Source organism: Cynoglossus semilaevis, unplaced genomic scaffold (assembly GCF_000523025.1).
Source record: "Cynoglossus semilaevis isolate Cse_v1.0 unplaced genomic scaffold, Cse_v1.0 scaffold302, whole genome shotgun sequence".
Classification (NCBI taxonomy): Eukaryota; Metazoa; Chordata; class Actinopteri; order Pleuronectiformes; family Cynoglossidae; genus Cynoglossus; species Cynoglossus semilaevis.
Genome location: NW_007585121.1, coordinates 149,916 through 157,034, shown reverse-complemented (window position 1 = coordinate 157,034; position 7,119 = coordinate 149,916).

The window sequence follows — 7,119 nt, the reverse complement described above, 5'->3', positions numbered from 1 at the left end:
ATTCTATCCAAGCGTAGCTGTGCGTTTGGTAACAGGCCACCAGGTTGTCACTTTGAATATGTTTATTTATTTACATTTGAGGAAGTCAGCTAGAACAGCATGCAAGATGTCTGCTTCAAATTGATTGTCCTACACAGACGAGTGGGAAAACAGAATAGCAATGAAGCCTTAAAAAAAAAAAACAAGCTGAAAGATTTAAACTTATTTAAATATGGGTTGTGCAAATATTTAACTAAAAAATAAACCATAGACCTATACAAAAACAAAGTCCTAGGTTGTGTATGGAGCTGTGTCCAAACCAGAGGTACTGGTGTCACTGTTTTGGCGAGTGGTGGGGGCAGTTTTCTGTGGAAATGTTTACTATTGAAGATTAGACCCAGCAGGTGGCAGTAGTCCCACTGCAAAGAATAGAGACATTTAAATTGCCATTTAAGTTCAAAGAAAAAGAACAGAGTTGAGGTTGTTAGCATGACTAGCGTATCCTTGTTTAGATCTAAATGAAACTGGCATTGAGGTAAAATGTGTAATGAATTCCTTTGTCCTTCATTTGACTTGGTTATTGATATAATCAGGTACACACTGCCCTGGTCTTGCCCTACAAACTGGTTATGGGTCTGATCATATGGCTGTGGGTCTAATGCTGTAGTAAAGATTCCCCCGAGGATATTTATCCTGTAAAATGAACCTCTTTGTTCAATATGTCCATCACCTGTGGTCTGAGATATGAAAGTCGGAGTCTTTAATGACCACATATATGTTGACAGTCACTACTAACACCACGGACGCTCCATTACCACAGTGATTACAGGAGAAGACCACATCATTACTGTCGGACCAGTCGAAATTAAATACAAAAGGATTCACGTTTTAACCTTTGCCCCAACGACATTTTCACTGTTGTTATTATTATATTTTCACAATTTTAATGTCTTTAATGCCATGTCTTGCTATCTATTTTTGAAAGATATTAACTTCATGTTAATCATTTTATATATATATACAAATTAAACGCAAAAACTTTTTTTAACAAACAGTAACTGTTAGTGAGGATTTTCATCTGCTTTTTAATGATTCATCCAGGGTTTCTTTGCCTGAAAGTTGACCTCTCCTTGAGCAGCAACATGGCTGTGTTGTAAATGTGTGAATGTACAAATCACAAAGAAAACCTGATGTGTCTGGAGGAGGATGTGCTTTTGTGTAAAGCACTATGCTTTGAATGGTCGTTAGGAGTGGAAAAAGTGCCAAATAAATACAGTCCATTTAGCTGTAACGGCCGGGGGGGGGGGGGGGGGGGGGGCGCGCGTGCCCGGCGCNNGGAGGATGACTGGCTGCTGTCAGGGAGCAAGGTTGTTAATTTATCTTCACAGACACCCTCAGACGTGCAGGTCACAGGGCGCTGCTGTTACCACTTAGTGCTTTTAAAAGCTTTGGCAGAGCCGCAGACGTGCACACTCGCCATACAAGCCATTTTCATCATCATCTTCATCATCTTCGTCATCATTATCCCAGCTCAGGTCGGCACTAACAGCAACACTCTGGTTTGTTAAATGCATCAAAAGGTCTTAATTCATTGCCAGCGCACAAACACGTTTTTGTTTGTATCCAGATAAGTAGTCAGAGGCGCCGAGGAGCGGAGACTTTACGTCATCCTGCGCTGCAGCTACACACAGTTCACGGCACTTTTGTGGATTGTCTTCAGGAATTAAATGAGATGGACCTAAATCATGGCTCCTAAAAGAAGCAATAAGTGAGCGTTAAGGAGTCTAGTGAGGTGACTCAAGGCTGAAGTGTGACCTTGTGGCCCTGCATGAGTCACCTTGGCACCCGTGACAAAGAGTTGTTTGTCTGCTGGGTGCAAAGACAGATGAAAAAAAACAAACAAAACAAATACTATTATAAATGTTTATATAATTAAAATTTTAATTGTTATTTCACATCAGTGTAAAATGCAAAGTAAACATTTCTCTGAATATATTACTTAAGGTCAATACTAGACACAACATCTTCCTGCTCCTCACCTGCTCCTTTATCTGTTAATCATCACTTACAGTTCTCCTATCTCCTGTGATGATGTTTGACAGACTTCAGGAGGCTGCCTGTCAAACACAATGACACATTTCTTTCCCTTTGGCAAGGTGATAGGTTCTCTAGAGATCCAGTGTTAAATTACTGTCTGGAGCGGTCGCCTGGGAATACAGATGAATCATATCCTGGTCAAACTGGATCTTTTGATTTAACACTGACCCAAGTCGGTTCTCAGGTATTGAGGACGTTTCATCTGTGGAGTAAATGATGGACACGGTGATGTCCGTTGAACACTGCTGTCGTTCAGAGGCTTTTGGAGCGCAGTACAGTTCTGCATGTGATACATGATTGAAACCTGTTTTCTGTGGAATGCTCAGACATGCAAATCACAAAATCAATAAGGAGTTTGTTACGCTGCAAACATCCCAATGTTGAAATGTGTTTGGGTTTGTGAATCTTTCCCTCCTTGCAGCAGTTGTCAGGTGAAGCGGTGCAGGACTGTGCCAGATTATCATCGATTGTCCTTTATATATGACTCCTCTGGTTAGGCTATTGATTACTGTCTCAGCAGAAACCAGGACTGTGTGGGTAAAATATGTGATCATCAACATATTAATTATACCTCAGCCCAAATAGCCACACCTCTGTCCAAGCACTAAGTCATACCACAGGCACAGGACATAAGACACTGTCAACATGGTGATCAATAACAGTGATCAGCTGCATCTGACCTGATCAATTCTGATGCATATCAAGTCTGAGTTTCTTTCTTTTTTTTTTTGAAATGATATTTTACTGTGGTACTACTGTTTTCATAGTACACTGTGTTGGTAACAAAAATACTGTAAGCCATTATTGACCTTTTGACCCTCGTGACCCTGCCCTACGCCTCCGTTTATGTCAGAGTGTGGGTGCAGTGCAACCTTGGTCTTGTTGAGGCAGAGGAGTAGAATTCAATACGAAGGCTGATTAGCTTTGTCAATACGGTTTTAAGCAGTTAAATGTGAGTTTAGCGTATACTGTAGCTCTGCTAGCCTCAACAAAACTGGTTTGGTATTGATTGAAAATATAATTTAGATATTACATCAGCTAAATGTATATGTGCCCAAGGCAAAGGATTATAGTTTGATTATTGTTTTTTATTTCTTCTGAGGAGTTATAAGGGTTGCATTATTTACATTTTTTGTGGTTGATAAGCGGTGGATAATACTGATAAGTCATAATAAGAAAATATGAGTTTCACTTGATGATGGTGCACCAGTATCAGTTTATATGGATATTTTCACTCATCCCTTTTTGGAATAAACATTCAGTAAGAAAGGGACACATCGTTCCAGCCCTGTCCCATTTGAAAAGGGTAGATATCTCTTACTGCCCTTGTAAGTCACTTTGAAGAGGCACAGGTTAAGGGAAGGTGTAGGGGTAAATATGAGAAATGGGATTAAACCCAATTCTCCTTTTCCTCCCAACAACAACTCATTACTTAAAGTAACACATTATATGAAGAGTTCGCAACCCACTGCACCTAAGTGCCTTTGACAGCACTGCCTAAATTTATGTGCTAATTGCATCACGGGCGAATAAACGTCCTGCCTTTTTTTTTGACAAGGTTGAGCAGGTGAAGTATTGAGTCCCTAAATACCACCTTGGAGAATTTCATTCCCCTTGACAGTCCTGCAAACAAATTGGCAGCCAAACGTCTCACCTAGCTACGGCAATGTGCAAACATCAGCAATTTCTCTGAAACAGCCTTTCAATTGAGGTGGAGACGGTTTTCATCTGTTGCGTTGCCATGACACCTGTGACCTCACCGACTGACTCATGCTGCAGCATCTGATGGTCACAATCCAAAGCTGCCCACATCCATTTTTAAAGGATGCAATTACCTCTAATTGTAATCACAGATGTCTGCATGTCAGAGGGAAGCACCGGCAGCAGCGACCGACCACAGAGCCCAGCTTTTCCATTTTGACAGTAACCAAAGCCTCAGACAAGTTAAAGCGCCAATGATTACAAAATGGTCAGATGAATAATTTAGCTCAGCAGTAATCCTGACCCCAGGAAGGCTGGACTGTACATCAATCATGTGTCACTGCCGCAAATGTGTTCGCAGCTAAATTCAAGATGTCTAGAAGGGCTGTTGTTCACTGGTGTTTATGGCAAGTAGCCGCATATAAAATGAGGCGGCCGATAATTGACATGTCACTGGTGAGATAGTGCCTCATCCTCCACCTTCCCTCTGAAGTTGAGAGATTTATAATGCAGTGATTCAGGGCCATTTATAAGTTGAGTGAAAGTACTCGTAGTTTTCCAGAGATGACCTTCAAGTCTTTACCTCAGGAAAATATGAAAACGTTTCTATCTGTGCTGCACGTATGACAGCCGAAGAAGCTCCTTTATCCCCGAGCCCACACTGTGCAACCAGAGAAGCTGTGCTGTGATTGCTCCAGAAGTCTCGCAATCCCAACTTCTGATGAACAAAGCAGGAAGTGAACTCTTTGAATCGTTAGAAAACGCAAGTGCACTCTGTTGTTCCATGGTAGATGTGTAGATACGTGGGCCAGAAACAAACTCGAGAATTCAATTTGATAAGTGGCTTTTGGCAGGAAAACAGCTGCTGTCACTCCGGCTGTGTTGGAGATGTAATATAAATCAGTTATTGACCAACAGCCACGGATGCATGTGCTCGAGTCGGTGTGTTTAAATCAGGGAACTCTATTTGATGAAAGATGTTGTAACTTTCAGTTCTTGCAAATAGCAGTTAGAAAAATGACTAAACCAGACGGCTGCCATAAAAATCCATTGGAGGATGTCAGCACCGGAAAAATATTGCAGTTTTAATGGCTCTCGAATATAACAAGAAGATAGATGTAAAGCGTAAAGTGTAAAGCATTTTTTGCGCTGCGTTATGGCTAAATACTTAGAAAATAAAGTTAAGTAAATGGATGGCTCTTTAATATTGCATTGTTGGAATTAAATATTTAAAAAAGACACAGAGCAGCAAATATTTACTCATTGAATGGAGCTTCAAGGGGAAAAGGATGTGTATTTACAAAAAAAGTTTTCCTAATAGCAGTATTTTCAGACACACAAATATTGAGCTTTGATAAAAATACTGTGTCAGAAAGTAATATTCAAAAATATATTTTTATTTTATATTTTGTTTCTTTTGAAACAAACTTATTTACCTTCTCGGACTTTGTAATGACTGAAATCTGAATATCTCCTCTTCAGCCCTGCTCAAATAAAATTTATGGACGGCAAAACGACTCCACGGTACGCTGACAAAGAGAGATAGGATATGGAGAATATACAATTTAATTTAGGAGTGAATATTATTATTTTCCATTTTATTAATTTTATTCCTGCACAGCATTTCTTATTTGAATATTCACAGACCATGGAAATGACACCTTGTTTATACACTTGCCATTCTCCGTCTCCGTCGCTCGAGGCCAAGTTAAGATTGGCTGAGCATTACGAGAAACATAAGGTGGATTTTTCTCTCTCACTATTTTAAACTTGGTTATCTCTTACTGAGTGTGACGCAGTTTTCTGGGTTTATTACTTCACTGTGGCTTGACTCGGAAACTTTATTATTCTTTTAAACTTTAGAGCCATGTCTATAATTAAAATCCCCAGCGTTTTGGGTAATCAACCTACATTACTGCCCGCTGCTTACTGCAGCACGGTCACTTCTGTGACAAGAGGGCATACATTTCATCATCCTTGACACGCGTCTGCAGATTTCTACCAGATACATCATCTGCAAACAAATGAAAATGCAGTCCATGCAACATTTACATTTACATCGCACCATCGGTAATAAAACCTACTTAAATCAGCACAGTACACGGAGAAGCAGAGACTCTGTATCGATGTTTGTTCGACAGAGACGGTTTGAATAATGTGTGTATCTGAACAGAAATTGGATTTCCATTCAGAGTGAGCGGCAACACGTGGTTCTCCGGTGTCCTTCAGTGAGTCGTCAGTAGATGAGCTGATGTTGACAGTGTACACCGCGCCTGATTAGTACTCCGTTTGTGCTGCTCCAGCAAAAACAGCAGGAAGGAAGTTTCCAGGTCGGCAAAGTGGATTTTAATGGTGTCAACCTTGCATCAGCATTAGAGAGGGCATGGTGTGAGTGAGTGTGTTGGTCTGTGTCTGTCTACCCAGGAAATGACTGAGGGATAGAGAGAGAGAGACAGAACATATACAGTATCACTGTCTGCACCAGTACCTACTATACTTGTACTGTGATTGTAGTGTGTAGTGGTCAAACTACTCTAAGGAAAACTGCAAAAACCATACCCATAGAAATACTCGAATATCCTGTGTTTGGTGTAACTATGATGATGCAGGTTCTCTATCACAGAGCATACGGTGGAGCAGGTTTAACATAATCCCCAACCAATCAGGTGACAGGACTATATTATATATTATACACCTGAGATGGTACTGTCTTTACTGCAGTTTGGACATTTGTACTGTGGTAAACTGTATTTCCAAAACTATGTCTGAGTACACACATGTTACGACTGGGTATGTAGTCCTAAAGTTCTAAGACAGATTTTGGTGCGCCTCTGATTTTAGATGTGTTTCTCAGCCACTCGTTGATTTTCATTACATAAACATCTGTGTCCAACGTTGGGCTACATTACATTTTCATCCTATTATTTCAGGTCAATCCTTTGAACATTTTCAAGCTTAGCTTAGCAACAGGTTTTGATCTAGCATCCATCTCACATATTTTCCCTGCCAAATTAAAACAAGAACATAGTAAAGAAACTTCATTTCAGTCCTTAGTTAGATGAAGCAGAGAAGTAAACCGTGACCTGCTTCAGAACCCAGCCTGGCAGAGTTCTACAAAGCAGGAACTCTCTGGTGGAAACACAGCTTACAGGAACGTTTAGACTTAAATGGAGAATATGTGAAGGAATGGCTCTGTTATTTTTTCTTCATTAATACAAGCACCACCACTTGTGATAAGACTTAATAAGAACAGTCTGTGTGTGTGTGTGTGTGTGTGCGTGTGGGGGGGTTCTTTATTTATTAAACAGCTTCCTTTTTGCTGCCCAGAATTACCATTTCTCT